Genomic DNA, 18333 nt, shown 5'->3' on the forward strand with positions numbered 1-18333 from the left:
AGCCAAATAAACTAATTTATATTAGTTAAATGGAAATTAGAGCTGCTTGAATGAGGCAGGAAGAGAAAAAGAAGTGAAAGCATAGAAAACACAATAAGAAGACCTAATACAGATGGAGTAGAATCCCGCGGTGAAAACAGATAAAAGAATAGGATAAAATTCAAAAGAAAAAAATGAAAATTTTCCAAAATTGCTGAAAGATAAACAGTAGATACAGGACTCACAACATAGCCCAAGCAGGATAAATAAAAAGAAACATATCTATATTAGGATGAAGTTTTAATGAAACTGCTTTATATTCAAGACAAAGAGAGGATCTTATAAAAGACAGATCACCAAAAAAATCTACAACTAAACCCACTATAGATTTCTCAATAGCAAAAGGCAGACACAACACCATCATATATTCAAAATATTGAGAGAAAATAACTGTCAACCTAGAATTGGTAACTAGAAAACTATATTTCAAAAATAAGAGTATTTGCCTGTTAAATCAGGAAACAACTGAAGCCTATGAGTTATTTTAGTAAATTATTGAATCAGAAAGAGTGGGTTGTGAGAACCCCCGGCGTTGCAGCCAACTCAGACAGATGTGTAGGTACCCTGGGCACCTAATACTTGCAACTGGTGCCTGAAATAAGGATAGTTTTATAGGACTGAGTGCTTAAACCTGTGGAGTCTGACACAAACTCAAGGTATTAAATATCAGAAATGAATTGAATTGTAGAGTATTCAGTGTCTGGAGAGTTGAAGAACTGCTTGTTGGTGCGGAAATAACCCATATGTTTATTGTGAGTGACAACAGTTCAGACACACCAACTCTATTTTTTCTTTAGAAAGCACTATCAGAGATAAAGAGAGTCACTACACAGTTATAGAAAGTTCTATTCACTAAACTATATATCTAATAAGTTAGCCTTCAGCTAGATGAAGTAACTAATTGTAATATTATGTGAAGAAAGTGATAGAGATATAATTCATGTTTCAATTAGTAATGTAATTAGTAAATACACAGTTGATCTGAATTACACAATTAGCAAATTTGATTTAACAGCTGTCTCTTATACACATCTAGATGTGTATAAGAGACAGGTATAAAATCATCAGTTTCTTGCTATAAAGCTTTTGCATTTAGAAATTTCTTAATATAGAATAAACCGACTTCCATTAGCTCCTAGTTTAGCTCTTCCCTGCTATTTCGTTTTTTATTCTTAGGAGTTAAAAACTTGAACATCTTCTTAGCATTTAAAGTAGATGTCCTAACAACTAGAACGTTTTCGTTGTGCTTTAAGAGAAATGGAAGTTAAACTGAGGAATCCAAATAAGCTGGGGAAAAGTCAAAAGATGAAGTTCATTAGCCAATAGTTTTTAACAAAAAGGAAAGATTTGCTCTCTTTCTGACCACACTGTCAAAAGGTATTGCTTCGGCCAGATCCCGCTAGAAAACGAGCTTTTTCCTTACAACGAAGACTAAAATTAAGCAAGGAAAAAAATTTAAAAGAACAAAAAAGTTATTTCTCTGTAGAGAAATTATTTCCTCTGTAGAGTGTGAGGGAATTACCGGCTTCCTTAAGATTCTACAATTGATGCTTGCATGTTCAGTTTTTTAGTGAATCATCATCTTTTTATATGTTTCTCTTTTGTCAGGATAAGTTTAAGGGAAACACAATTCTTTCATGGACATTCTACAGTAGGATTTGTTAGTATCTTCAATTTGCCAAATTGTACAGTTCCAATATTTTCATTTTTAGCGCTGTGCAGATATTTGGAACACAGTAATGAGTCCATTACCAACCAAACTTAATGTTTCATGCTTAAAGGTATATACATTTTAAACTGAACATGTTAGTCAAATAAGAGATTTGTAAAAATATGCATCAAATGTGATTAGAGACCAAGCTCAAATATTCCCGTAAGCAGGCAACACCAACAAAACTCAAAGTAAATGGTTAATATTATGAAAACATGCCGCTGGTTGATGGTTTGTGTCTAGACTCATTCAAGCTAATTCTGGATTCTCTAAAAGTCTAAAGATAGAATAAAGCAGCATGGGCCCAAGCTTGATACAGGTTTCCTGTGTTTGGAAATAAAAGAAGCTGCATACAGTCACCCAATCTAGCCATCCTGAAGAATGAGAATCATTCCGCAACATATTTTGCAAAACATGGTCAGGAACTGAGGCAACAATAAATGTAAATGGAGATATGATGGGAAATCTAGTAATTACTACCAACATTTTGTGTTTATCATTAAGAACTCTCCTTAGTTTGTTATTTTTACATATTTCAGATGAGAAAATAAAATACTAATACTTGCATTAATATAAGCTGTGTGGTCTTGTGCAAATTATTCATCCTCATCTATAAAATTATAATAACAGTTGTTCTAATATAGTATCTAATAGGAAGCATTCAAATACCTTAACTATCATTATCATCATTACTCTTGACTTAAGGGATAATAATGCTTTCATCATCATATTATATGTTTCTGAATATCATTATAATTGATGTACATAGGAGTGGCAGAAAGCTATAAAACCATAACTGGGGACTAGAAGACCAACCATTTCTATAGGAACAGTTCAGAATGTCTAGCATTCAATCACTAAAAAAAGGTAAGAAATGACAGGTACTCAGTAAAAGTTTGTACTACTTAAGTATAAAGATGCGACAACAGGATATAGATAATGCAAGAAATATATTCAATAGATTCTTGTTAAGTGATCTCATAAAATACACTTAACAAAGTCAGAGAATAGTTTGTAGGGAGGAAGAAATTCAGTCTGTTGTAAAAATTAGAGCAACAAGTGTCTATTTCTACAAGTGTGGAAGACTGGCATTTCTAAAGAATCCCTTAACATAAACTAGATATTTAATAAAAACTAAGTTTCGATTTATGCCTAGCTTACATGACTAGTGAGGACTATCAAGTCCAAACCTCAGTGATTTAGCACTCATATGTCTGTGTGTCTCTCTCTCTCTCTCTCTCTCTCTCTCTCTCTCAATATGCAAGCATGCAGACATATGTACACACATACACACACAGTCATACTTTTCAAATTCTAAGTGGTAAGCAATGAATAATAAGGATAGATGCTATTCTGAGGGCAAATACTGATAAAAGTAATATTATCCAAAGAGTTAGAGCTTGCTAGAGGAAGCTTCAAGGTGGATGTGGATGTTGAGTTTTCTTCATTAAGCCAGGGACTCCAGTTATGAACACCCTTTGGATTTCAACAAGAAATAAAAATCTCTGGAAGAAAGCACACACTTTTTGAGCTAGCAATTTTTCAATCCCATGGCTTAATATTAAATAAATATAAGCTCAAAATCAAAGACCATCAAATAAATAAAGAAGAGAACATATGTAAAAGCAGAAATAAGATGTATGGCTATCAAGTATTTCAGATGTGTGAATTTTCAGATACATAATATAAAAATCATTCCACATAAGATGTTTAAGAAAATGAAATTCAATTAAAAACATGAACAAATATTTTTTAAATGTAAACAAAATGAACAGGTAGATTTTTAATAAGAACTAAGTAGTATCTTTTACATTGAAAAATATATATATTTTAAAATATAAAATGTGAAGTTTGGGTGAATACCAGATTAGACACAGCAAAAAAGAGAGCCAAATAAACTAATTTATATTAGTTAAATGGAAATTAGAGCTGCTTGAATGAGGCAGGAAGAGAAAAAGAAGTGAAAGCATAGAAAACACAATAAGAAGACCTAATACAGATGGAGTAGAATCCCGCGGTGAAAACAGATAAAAGAATAGGATAAAATTCAAAAGAAAAAAATGAAAATTTTCCAAAATTGCTGAAAGATAAACAGTAGATACAGGACTCACAACATAGCCCAAGCAGGATAAATAAAAAGAAACATATCTATATTAGGATGAAGTTTTAATGAAACTGCTTTATATTCAAGACAAAGAGAGGATCTTATAAAAGACAGATCACCAAAAAAATCTACAACTAAACCCACTATAGATTTCTCAATAGCAAAAGGCAGACACAACACCATCATATATTCAAAATATTGAGAGAAAATAACTGTCAACCTAGAATTGGTAACTAGAAAACTATATTTCAAAAATAAGAGTATTTGCCTGTTAAATCAGGAAACAACTGAAGCCTATGAGTTATTTTAGTAAATTATTGAATCAGAAAGAGTGGGTTGTGAGAACCCCCGGCGTTGCAGCCAACTCAGACAGATGTGTAGGTACCCTGGGCACCTAATACTTGCAACTGGTGCCTGAAATAAGGATAGTTTTATAGGACTGAGTGCTTAAACCTGTGGAGTCTGACACAAACTCAAGGTATTAAATATCAGAAATGAATTGAATTGTAGAGTATTCAGTGTCTGGAGAGTTGAAGAACTGCTTGTTGGTGCGGAAATAACCCATATGTTTATTGTGAGTGACAACAGTTCAGACACACCAACTCTATTTTTTCTTTAGAAAGCACTATCAGAGATAAAGAGAGTCACTACACAGTTATAGAAAGTTCTATTCACTAAACTATATATCTAATAAGTTAGCCTTCAGCTAGATGAAGTAACTAATTGTAATATTATGTGAAGAAAGTGATAGAGATATAATTCATGTTTCAATTAGTAATGTAATTAGTAAATACACAGTTGATCTGAATTACACAATTAGCAAATTTGATTTAACAGACAAATGCAGAACTCAGAGAATATATACTCTTTTTAAGTATACATGGAGTATTTTCTTAAATTAGTTACATAATAGATCATTAAGGAAACATCAAGATTTCAAAGAATATCAATAGATCACATTCTCCAGCCACAATAAAATTAAATTACAAGTCAATAAACAAAAATAACAAGTCTCCACACATTCAGAAATGTTTAAATTCATTTTTAAATAATTCATGAAGCAGCAAATAAATCATGATTGATTTTAAATATGTTTTACATACATTTAGAATTTTTAATGGCATGGAAAATACTAATAAAAACTTATGGGACCCAAAAAACTGATACCCTGAAGTAAGTTGATGGTCTTAAATAGTAAAATTATAAAAGAAGAAATCCTGGACATTAATCAGTTAAGCAATCAACTTACAAATAGAACAGCAGGAGTAAATTGAAAAACAAAACTACAAGAAAAATAACAAAGAGTAGACATTCATGAAGTAAAAATAAGACATAAAAAGCAAATAGTTGGTTCATTAAAAACACAAATGAAATAAACACTATTTCAGTGAATTGATCTATTAAAAAGGGGGCACAAACAATATCAAAAATAAATTGAGACACAGCTAGAGGGAGAAAGTTTAAAACAATAAGAAAATGTTATGAAAATAATTTAAGCTAATAAATGTTACTAGTAAAAGACATAGTCGAATATCTAGAAAGAATAACTTTTCAAATATATTTAAGAAGACATAAATAAAATCTGATTTCCACTGGAGAAACTCCATAAATGGTTAACATTCCGCAAATAAATATGATGGCAAGTAAACGCAAATGGTTTTCTACGTGGGGCCTACCAACTGTTCAAATGTTGAAAGGATGTATCATTCCAATAGCACATAAAATCTTCTAAACTTGGGGGAAAAAGTAATACATCCTAACTCATTTTATAAGGTGAATGAAACCTTACAATCAAAATTAGAAAACTACACTAAAATAAAGGAAAATTACAGGTCATTTTCACTCCTGAAAATGTATGCATGAAATTAGCAAGTGGAATCTAGCAGTGTGGAGGGCGTAGAGAAGGAAAAGTCTTGTTCAAGGTTGATTTACCATTAGAAAAATCCATGCTGCAATAAACATGGAAATGCAAATGTTTCTTCATCATGCTGATTTCAATTCCTTTTGCTATATACCCAGGAGTGGGACTGCTATATCATATGGTAGTTCTATTTTCAGCTTTTTGAGAAATCTTCATACTCTTTTCCATAATGGCTGTAATAATTTACCAGCAACAGTGTACAACATAAGTATACATCAATGCATACGTAGATAAAGAAAATGTGGTATATACACATAATGGAACACAATTGAGCCTTTAAAAAAGAACATTCTATCATTTGCAACAGGATGGATGAACCTGTAGGGCATTATGCTCAGTAAATTAAGCCAGGCATAGAAAGACAAATATATGATCTCATTTACATGGAATCTAAAAAAGTTGAACTCTGATAAGTAGAGAGAAGAATGGTGGTTTCTGGATGCTGAGGGAGTGTGGGCAGATATTGGAGGTAGGGAATGAAGAAGTTCTTAGTCAAAAGGTACATCGTTTCAGTTAGACAGGAGGACAGTTAGACAGGAGAAATAAGTTTTTGTGATCTATTGCCACAAGAGGGTGACGATAGTTATAATAATGTATCATAATAACTAAGAAAGTACATTTCAGATGTCTCACCAAAAAAAAGAATAATAGGTATATTAATTAGCTTGATTTAATCATTCCACATTATCTATGTATATCAAAACACCACATTTTACCCCAAAAATGTATATAACTATGATTTGTCAATTAAAAATAGTATTAATTTTAAAAATCTAGGGAATTCACCAGATTAACCCATTTATACAGGAGGTTGCACATTTTTTTTGTCTGAAAAATCAGACCTTGGTGATGAACTTGAGCAGTAGGATATATATAACTTCCACAAAATTAGCGTTCCAATAATGGAACACTAGACATAAATGGGTTAAGATGAAATAATCATGTGATCATTTCACTATCTGCAGAAAAAACACTTAAGAAAATAAAACATATATCATTGTTTAAAAGACTCAGAAGACAAAGATAATAAATTTATCTGCTAAGAACCTATAACAAATATTTTTCTTAATGGTGAAACCTTAAAATATTCCTTTTAAAATCCAGAAAGGTCTCTTTATCTTCCTATAAGAGGTTTGTATCTTGCAGTAAGACAAGAAAAGCGTTATAAGGATTAAAAAACAGGCAATATATTGCCATAATTCACAAACATAATTATTCACATAATAATCCAAAAGAATCTACAAGTGAAAATATGAGAATTAATTAAAGTGATGAATCAGGTGGCTGCATTTAAAAATCAACAAGCCAAATAATCTGTTGCATTTCTATGGACCAGCACCATAAAACATTTACTTTAACAATAGAAAATAAAAGTCTTTTTTTTTTTTTTTTTTCTCCAAGATGGCTAACTGGAGGTATTTTTGGCATGCCTCTCACACCTGGAAAGACAAAATAGTATGTGGGACTCACACTGTGAACTTTTTTCCAAGGAGCAACCCAGAAACTTAACCAAAAAATGGAAAGAAACCACAGACCCTTTGAAGGAAGCAATGGGCAACAGCCTACATCATGACCAGACGGAAAATGGGGCCTCCCAAGTATGAATCGGGGAGAGCCTGCCACCGTGAGACACACTCCCACAGGGGAGCCAGGAAATCCAGGCCATGGGGGGAAGGCATTAACCCTACCCAGTGCTGCAGCTGATTTAGAGAGCAGTGGGGAATAAACAAGAAGGAGCAGCATCAGTGTATGTACTCCCAGTCTCCAGCAGGGATGGAAGAAAGCCATTTCTGATCCTTTCTCACAGGGAACCTCACAAAAGTTGGCCAGCTAATTCAGGCAGTGGTAACAGGTTGAGAGAAGCTCCCAAATGAGGTTTGCAATATAATCTCAAGTGGGAGCGAACCTCATTGACCAGACCCGAGGAGCAAGCCTAAAGTGTGTTAACACCACGGGGGCAAGAGCTGGACACCTTTGCTTCATGGGCAGACAGGAAAGGGTGTGGCCTGAAAGCCACTCTGTCTCCATAGGGAAGGCTTATGGTCTGGGGCAGTTTTGAGTTCTGAAACAAGCTGCCTGAACCCCAGTTAGCTGCTGTTAGCAGATCATTGTGGGTGTTAAGACCTGCCTTGCAAGAGTGTGGGAGCTGAGTGGGGCTTACTGCCACCTCCCAGTGTAGATTCTTTTGTGTATCAGAGGCAACTGTGCTCCTCCCTGGAACATTACTCTAGCAGCCAGGAAACTGTCCTCAGCTTCCCACTGGGGCTGCTGCTTGTGTCTACATGTGCGGAGCCAGAGCACAGACTTGCCTGACCCATCCCCAACCTAGCTTTGCCCCTCCACCTGCCCTGGTAGCATAACACAAAAGACAAGGACATTTGCGAGTTCCATGGCTCCATCCATTGCCTGAGATATCAGAGTACCTCCCCTAAGTAACATAAGGTAAGCGCAAATTCCACTGCTACCACCATAACTGGTGTACTTTTGAAAGCACCATCTCCTAGCTGGTGTGCAACTGAACAGCCAGTTACAACATCTGTAAGTCCAATTTTCTCCTTCCTGGCTCAGGAAGGTGCCTGCATCACCCTGGCTAACCAGGAGATCTTGAGTCTGTCCATGAGCCAGTACATCACTACTACAGCTGACATTTGAGAAAGCCAACACACTAAGGCTACTTATAATGAAGGAAATCTCAGAGTCTACATCACTCTCCTCCCACCTCCATCAGAGCTGGTACTGGTACCTGCTACTGGAAAACTAGAGGACAGGCCACATCTCTGGATCCCTTGAAGACATTGTCCAGCACCAACCTGGGGTGTGGCGGCATCACTGGGCAGCTACACCCAAAGGAGCAGCAGGATTCACAGAAGCCTGGCTCTCAGGGACTGCTACTTCTAGGGGGAAGGGGAGTTTACCATATTAAGGAAGCACTCCGTGGGACAAAAGAAACCAGACTGGAGGCCATGAGTCCCTGAATTTTCCACCTGTGGGGAGTTTCAGCAGAGGCATAGGTACAGTTCTGAGCTCAGTGGGGAAAATCTGTAGCCCAACCCCAAGAGTTAAGCAGCCCTGGGGCTCATAAAGGGTCTTAGAGAAGGGGACTTCTCCCCCTCGCCATCTGTAGACAGCCTTTCTGGAGTGCTTCAGGGTGACAACATCCCCACGGGAGGAGCACCCTCCAGGTCCAGGTTTGCACAAGAGGTAGAGTCACAACCCCTTTCTAAATGGAATATGAGCATTCCTAGAAATGAAATGAGGTGTTTGTCTGATCTGAATAGCCAGAACATTGGGTCGGGAATGTGACTGGGTGGTGGATCGCTTTCCTGCTGGCTTGGAAGGAGAGTCATGGTGGCTCCTTCTTTTCCCCTTGAAAAGACCTCAGGGCAGCTTCTCCAGCCTGCTCTGTCAAGGCTGAGATGTCTGCCCAACTCTGGGGTCTTGCATTTACTCAACTGCTTTAGCCACAGCCAGTTTTTACCCACAGGTACCTCTTACTGGCCTGAAGCATGAACTATTCAATCCAGTAAATAAAATACTGGGATAAAACACTTTTTACAGTGCACTCCATGGGGCAACAAAATAAGCGTCATAAGACCTCTTCCATTCCAGCCACACAGAAGACAGTGAACCCACAGACCCACCAGATCACTATGACAACCAACATCTGAGAAACCCATTGCATGGATTTTCTATAACCGAAGAACTCATACTGAGTCCACCACTGAAAGCACCCAAAACCAAAGCTAGGTGACAATAAACTATGAACATTAAGGGCACATCCTCAATGGGGGAAAAGTGAAATTCTAAAAAAAAAAAAAAAACCCAGTTGAATCAAAATTAATACAAAAATAATTAGAAGAAATAGTCTACCCAAATGAGAAGGAACCAGAAAAATAATTCTGGCAATATGCAAAACAGGGTTGTATAACATCCCCAAAAGATCACACTAACTCTCCAGAAGTGGGTGTAAGCCAAAATGAAATATTTGAAATACCAGATAAAGAATCCAAAAGGTTGATTATTAAGTAACTCAAGGAGATACAATAGAAAGGTGAAAAAACAACATAGGATTTTTCAAAAATTCAGTATATAAATAAAAAATGTTCTAAAGAGATATTTTAAATTAAAAAAAATCAACTTCTGGAAATGAAAGGCACATTTAGGAAACTAGAAAATGCAGTGCAAATTTTAACAATAGACTAGAAGGAGTCTAACAATAGACTAGAAGGGATAATTTCAGAGCTCAACGACAAGACTTTCAAATTAACCAAATCAGACAAATTTTTTTTAAAAAGAATGAAAATAAATGAACAAAGTCTCCAAGAAATATGAGATTATGTAAAATGGCCAAACCTAGGAATTACAGGTGTTCCTAAGGGAGAAGAAAAATCAAAAAGTTTGTAAAATCTATTTTGGGAATAACTGAGGAAAACTTCCCTGGCCTTGCTAGAGATTTAGACATTCAGACACATTCAGACATTCAGAAACTCAAAGAACTCCTGAGAAAATCATTGCAAAAAGGATATCACCAAGGCTTACCATCATCAGGCTATCTAAAGTCAACATGTAGGAAAGAACCCCAAGGCCAGAGAGATTAACTACTGAATTCGATCAGACATTCAAACAAGAATTAGTATCAATTCTACTAAAACTATTACAAAAGATGAAGGAGGGAATCCTCCTTAACTTATTTTACAAAGCCAGTATTGCCCAGATACCAGTCAAGAAAGGACATAGCCAAAAAACAACAACAACAACAACAACAACAAAAAAACCACTACTGAACAATATCCCTGATGAATATAGGTAGAAAAATCTTCAACAAAATACTAGCAAACTGAAGAGTGCATCGAAAAAATAACTCACCATGTTCAAAGAGGTTTAATTCTAAGAATGCAGGGATGATTCAACATACACAAGTCAATAAATGTGATTCATCACATAAACAGAATTAAAAACAAGAACCATATGATCATATCAATAGATTCAGAAAAAGAACTTGATAAAATCCATCATTCCTCTATGATAAAAATTCTCAACAAACTAGGCATAGAAAGAACATATCTCAAAATAATAAAAGCCATATATGACAAACCCACAGCCACAATCATATTGAACAGAGAGAAGCTGAAAGCAATCTCCCTGAGAAGTGGAACAAGACAAAGATGCCCACTTTCACCACTTCTATTCAACATATTACTAGAAGTCTTAGCCAGAGCAGTCAGGCAAGAGAAAGAAATAAAGGGCATCCAAATTGGAAAAGAGGAAGTCAAACGATCTCTGTTCACTGATTATATGATGGTATACCTAGACCATCTTACAGACTCCTTCAAAAGACTCCTAGATCTGATAAATCAGTAAAGTCTTAGGTTTCCAAATCAGCATATACAAATCAGTATCACTGCTATACACCAAAAACAACCAAGCAGAGAATCAAATCAAGAACTCAAACCCTTTACAACAGTTGCAAAAAATAAAATAAAATACCTAGGAATACACTTAACCAAGGAGGTGGAAAATCGCAACAAGGAGAACTATAAAACACTGCTGAAAGAAAATATAGATGAATAATAAATGAAACAAACAGATACATCCCATGCTCATGGACTGGAAAAATCAGTATCATTGAAAATGACCATATTGTCAAGAAATCTACAGATTCAATGTATTTCTATCAAAATATCAATATCAGTTTTCAAAGAATTATAAAACAACAATTATAAAATTCATATAGAACCAAACAGGAGCCCAACAGCTAAGGCAATCCTAAGCAAAAAGAATAAACCTGGAAGCAACACATACACAACTTCAAGCTATACTACAAGGGTATAGTAACCAAAATGGTGTGGTACTGGTATAAAAGCAGACACATAGACCAATGGAACAGAATAGAAAACCCACAAATAAAGCCAAATACTTACAACTAACTGATTTTTGACAAAGCATACAAAGACATAAGTTGGAGAAAGAATACCCTATTTAATAAATGATGGTGGGAAAGTTGGATAGCCACATGTAGAAGAATGAAACTGGATCCCTATCTTTCACTTTATACAAAAATCAACTCAAGATGGATTAAATACTTAAATCTAAGATTTGAACCCATAAAAATTCAAGAAGAAAACCAAGGAAAAACTCTTCTGGACATTGGCCTAGGCAAAGATTTATGACTAAGAACCCAAAAGCAAATGCAACAAAAACAAAAATAAATAAGTGGAACCTGATTAAATTAAAAAGCTTCTGCAAAGCAAAAGAAATAATCATCAGAGTGAAAAGACAATGCAGAGTGGGAGAAAATATTTGCAAACAATGCATGTGACAAAGGACTAATATCCAGAATCTACAAGAAACTCAAGCAAATCGGCAAGAAAACAAATAATCCCATTAAAAAGTGAGCAAAGGACATGAGCAGATATTTCTCAAAGCAGATATACAATTGGCCAACAAACATATGAAAAAATGCTCAACTTTACTGATCATCAGGAAAATGCAAATTAAAACTGCAATGAGATACGATCTTACCCCAACCAGAAAGGCCATTATTTATAAAGTCAATCAACAACAGATATTGGCATAGATGTGGTAAAAAAGAAATGCTAGTACACTGTGATAAGAATATAAATTAGTATAACCTCTGTGGAAAATAGTATAGAGATTTCTCAAATAACTAAAAATAGATCTACCATTTGATCCAATAATCCCACTACTGGGTATATACCCAAAGGAACAGAAGTCACTATTTCAAAAAGACACCTGCACACATATGCTACCTCAGCACAATTCAGGACTGCAAAAATACCTAATTATCCATCAACTGATGAGTGGGCAAGAAAATGTGGTATGTGTACACCATGGATTACTACTCAGACACAAACAAAAAGAATGAAATATTGTCTTTTGTAGCAATTTGGATGGAACTGGAGGCATTATTCTAAGTGAAGTTACTCAAGAATCAAAAACCAAATACTGCATGTTCTCACGTATAAGTGGAAGCTAAGCTATGGGTATGTAAAGGCATACAGAGTGGTACAATGGACACTGGAAGCTCAGAAGAGGGAAGGGTGTGAGGGTGGGAGGGGGGTGAGGAGTGAAAAACTGAGTGAAAAACTGCCTATTAGGTACAATGTGCACTACTCAAGTGATGGGTGCACTAAAATCTTAAGACTTCACCATGATATAATTAATCCATGTAACCAAAAACCACTTGCACCTCTGAAGCTATTGAAATAAAAAAATTAACAAATTAAAAAATTAAAGTCTAGCAAAAGTTGTACATGACACATCGACAGAAAATAATTATTGAATGACATTTTAAAAGTCTTACTTAAACAGACAGATAAATGTTTTGAGAACTTAACATGTTGATTCTAAAACTTCCATAGATGAACAAAAGTCCAAAAATAGCCAAAATACTCTTGAAGAAAATAAGCTGGTGGTATATACCCCACTGATTAATATTTATTATAGAACTATAAAAATGAAAATATTACAGAACTGATGCATGGATAAATAGCAAGTATGGTCCCATAAAATTGTGGCATGATGTTGCGGACTCAAGTGCATACTGAAATTTTATATATGACATTGCAGATTCTCAGAAAAAGAGAGGAATTGTTCAATGTATAGTTTGGAAAATTGGTTATTCAAATAGAAAAAGATTATGAATGTAATTTCACAGTGAACTTCAAAGCAATTGTTTATTTTGAGGGTTAGAAGAAGGGTTTTTTTGTTTCTGTGTTGTTTTTTGAATCAGGTACAACTGATTTTTAAGAGTGGTTTAATTTGGGGAGTTGAGAGAGGGAAGGAAAGATGTTAAAAAGTAATGTTTAGATGAAAACAAAAGGTATGAATGTGGTTATAGAGTTCAGGTTTAACAAGGAAAATTTTTGGCTTTTTTTTAACCTATGTGTTATATGGTTAACCATCAAGGGATATAACAAGTTATTCCAGCTTTTCCAAATACTAATCATATTGGTTTTAAGAAGTCTCCATAATCACATGTGGCATTTCCCTTTATCTGTGGGAGTAGATGATGCAACCCACACAGTGACTTCGAACTTCTTTGATAGAATTTCCACTGCCTTGTTGAATTTCTCACTGTATTGCATATCTTGCCAAGTGTGAAATAATGAGTTTAGGAAAACTTCAAGACTACACATCATTTTGCATGAATAATACCCATTAGAGCTAAGGAGACTGACATGTTTTGTAGCATTTCCAGGTAAATGAAAATTTTATTGGCATTCACCATTTACTAGCTTTGTACAATATTATAAAGGTAGAAGCAAAATAGCAGCACATCGTGCTTGGCTTATAAGGATTGCTTTAACACCATTACATTAAATAAACAACGTGCATAGTGTATTGGAAGTGCCAACTCTTGCAAATTTACAATACTTAAATATACTTAACATTCTAATGTATTAAAAGTATAAAGAAAAAAACTAAACAAGCATTTATAGCGATACTATGAAATCTCCAATAATTGTTTTGACTGTTGCCTTTCGCTCTTTAGTGCAACTTTTCCACATTGTAATTACTATATTGTATTGCTTTGTGTTTCCTATTTGTTATACATAACTTCAGAGCTAAGTACCAGTACACCAAGTACTGCAATCACCTTTCACTTATTGTACATGCAAAGTAACAGCATACAGTTTTGGTGATTAACAATATTCCTTTTTTTCTTTAATAAAGGATATTTATTTGAATTTTTAAAAGGAATAAAACTAAATCTCTACCTAATACGATATCAAAAAAAATTACCCCAATGGATTAGAGATTTAAATGTTAAAGGACAAATTTTTAAATATTTACAAGAAAACAGGGTATGTTTAGACCTTGAGTTACACAATGGTTTCTTAACGAAGAAACAAAAAAGCTAACGCTAAAAGAGTAGGTTTATAAATTCAGCTACATTTTATATTTTCACACATAAAAGAATGAAAACAAAGCAACAAACTGCTAAAAGGTATTTGTAATATGTATAAACCAAAAGGGTTTGGTATCAGGAAGTTATAAAGAATACCTGAAAAGCAGTTAAGAAAGCAACAAATACCACACCACAAATATAGGCAATGTTTCTTTCATTTATTTCATTCCTTACAGAAAAAGAAATACAAATATATGAAAAGATGCTTGAATTCATTAGCAATCAGTGAAATAAAAATTCTAATGGTAATAAAATATATTACTTTTAGACTAAAAAAGATGAGAAATCTGAAGATACCCAGTATTTATAAAGATATAATCAAAAGGAATGTTTATTGATAAATGTATAAATTGGTATAACCACTTTAGAAAATAATTTGTCATATCTTATAAATGTGAATATTAGCTTACTTAATGGCACAGGCATCTTAATCCTAGGGATATACCCTAGCTCTTCCAGTGAAGTTCATGACACAAGAAAGTAGAATCAGCCCAAATACACACTAATATGATATAGATATATAAACTGTAGATGAAATATTATATAACAGTGAAAATGCATGAACTTTGACTACAGAATTCAAAAATAAGCAAAGTAATTTTTGTTTAGGAACACATATATATGTAATAAAAGCAAATGCTTTTTGTTTAGGAACATGTACATATGTAATAAAACTATTTTTCAAGAGACAGAAGGAATTGGTAAACACAAAATTCATGCTATTGGCTACCTCATGGGGAAAAGCAGAGAGATGGAAAATGACTGAGCATAGACCACGCAATACTAGTGGCAAAGTTCTAACTTAGATCTAATGGTGAATTCATGGCTATTCATTTTTTTATTTCCCTTTAAACTGGCATATAGGTGATTATGTATTATTTCTCATGCACAGCATTTGATATTTAGTAATTTGCAAATAAATGTTAGTTCTTATTATTTTGTAAAATTTACAGCAGCAGAATGAAATAAGTGACAAGTGTAATAATTTATCAAGATAATTTTAATCAAAATCACTAAAATGAAAAATGGAAAAAAGCCTAAACATTATTTTAAATAATTCAATAAACAATTACATAAGCTAAACTTAATTGACAAAATAACTTACCTAATATGTTACATTTCTCTTTAGATGAACAAATGTCTTCCCTTAAAATAAAAGATTTATTTTGAAGCATTTTTGGAAAATATTTTTACAACAAGCCAAAATAAAAACAAAGAAACTTTAACTATGATATGACTACTACCACAAGCTAACTTCTAAAATCTAGTTCATATTAACCTCTCAAAAAGTCTAAACCTAGAGTAATACACCATTTGTCCACATCAATAAGCAATACGTACTATATAGTGAGTGTTGTAAATAGTTGAATCATTAACCAAGTTCAGTGAAAAACTTTCTATTTTTAATGTCTCTGCTTTTACTTACAAAGTATATGTAATATAATTTACCCTCATGACGATTCAATGTCATCATGAGCTTCAGTTATCATTCTTTCATGCAAAATAATGGTGTTCTCAGATGTTACCAAGTTGCTTAATTTTTTTTTTGCTTCTGCGTTACTTAGTCCACGGCCATTCAATTTGACAGTCCTTGTGTCTCCTTTCTAATCACCTCTTTCTCATAGCCCTTTCTTCCTCCCATATTTAATCTGCTATCTCCAATCTCTCTTGCTTGGCTTCTAACTACAGTCCAAGGAAGAACCATGGACTATATATAATATAATACTATGTATAAAATTAAATCAATTCTGCTTTGGTTTTGAAAAGAGATTAAAGTACAGTCATGCACTGCATAACATGTTTCAGTCAACAATAGACTGCATATATGACATCGGTCCTATAAGATCATAATACCATATTTACACTGTACCTTTTCTATGTTTAGATAGGTTTAGATACACAAATGCTTACCATTGTGTTACAAATTCCTATAGTATTCAGTACAGTAACATGCTGTACAGGTTTGTAGCCTAGGACCACTAGGCTATACCATATTGCCTAGGTGTCTAATAGGCTACACCATCTAGGTTTGCATAAGTACACTCTATTATGTTTGCATAAAGACTAAATCACCTAATGATGCATTTCTTGGAATGTGTCCCCATCATTAAGCAACACATAACTGTACATGAACTACGTGTTAGCTATTTTACATAGGCTAAAGCTTTTCGTTTTAGAATTCCAGACAGCTGAGATTTCTTTGAGTTTGATGCCTAAATAAAGGATTTCTTTGGTTAGTCAAACAAATATCAAACCTAGGATTTATATATTCTGGTAGTATCACTGTCGCTGAAACAAAGGTGTGAATTAACAATGTATAGTATTGCTTGTAAAATGAATAATAATTTTATAATAGCAGAAGCTGTTTTTCATACAAATAAGTAGGTTTGAGAACAACCCTAGCAAACGTAGCTTGGCAATTAAGGCAGGCATTAAGCATCAAAACAAGGAACAGATAAATACATTTTTAAAAGCAAAGGGAGTCCAAAAAGTGGACAAACGAAAGAAGAAAGTTGTTCTTCTTTCCAAGCAACTGAAATACCAAGAAGGGAATGAACAAAACCTGCTCTCAGTTCCATAACTATGTTAATTTCTTAATTCTCTCATTCTGTCACTAATATCGTTAGGAAATTGTTTTGTTTAGATCAAACCATTACTCAGCAACCTGACATTGCTAATTTCCTAGAGAACTAACTAGTATTCTGGTTAGAAAGAACAAAAGAATGCTTTTATTCGATAGTTTCTTTTGTAGTACAAATTCTCGTAGAACACTTCTGTGTATTATTAACAAAGAATTAAGAAGAAGTATCAGTCATGCAGGAAGGAAGAATAAAGGATTGTATGGGAAAGATTATTTCTATAATCATACCTAGTGATAAGAATAGCAGCGTCATGGTGGGAAGGGTGAACATCATCAACGTCATTCTGAGTTTGTTGCCATGAACAAAAGTTATTTAATGTGGTAGCACCATCAAAATTAATGACTGGCCCTTCCTATGCAAAATAAGCAATGCAATACTGTATCAAAATATTAATGTCCTCTTTTCCTTCCAAGTTTATCAGCATCTGCACAATTTATCAAATAGCATTCTCACAGGAAAATGAAGGAGTGACAGCATCTCTTCTTCATATATTAACTACAACATATTTTAGCAATATCTAAAACGTGATCAAAACTGAATCTAATTCGATCTTCTTAATATAACCATCCAATATTTAGGAAAAACTTTTAAAAACTACTATATTTTAAATCCTCTGACATTAGGATTATAAAAATGAATACTAAAGTTTTTAATCTTTTATTTTTGACTTGTTTATTCATTTTTCCTTTGCTCAGTTAAACACTGTTGTCATTCTATTTTATTTCCACCACAACACATAAGGGTAATCTCATTCGTTTTCAAATCAAGTCTTTAAAGCAAACTTTAAAAACATCTCATTTCTAATAAGAGTTCCATAATCTCTATGTATTGTCACTAAAAACTTACTACAACTAAGGTTACTAATTTTAGACCTGTTTCTTACCTCCTCGTGGTGAATCATAACTAATTTTACCACTACTATGTGTATAAAACTTCCAATACTTGGATCTTTGTAGATTGTTGCAACCTGCATGTAAAAAAATG

This window comes from Mandrillus leucophaeus, unplaced genomic scaffold (genome assembly GCF_000951045.1).
Source record: "Mandrillus leucophaeus isolate KB7577 unplaced genomic scaffold, Mleu.le_1.0 Scaffold1167, whole genome shotgun sequence".
Taxonomy (NCBI): Eukaryota; Metazoa; Chordata; class Mammalia; order Primates; family Cercopithecidae; genus Mandrillus; species Mandrillus leucophaeus.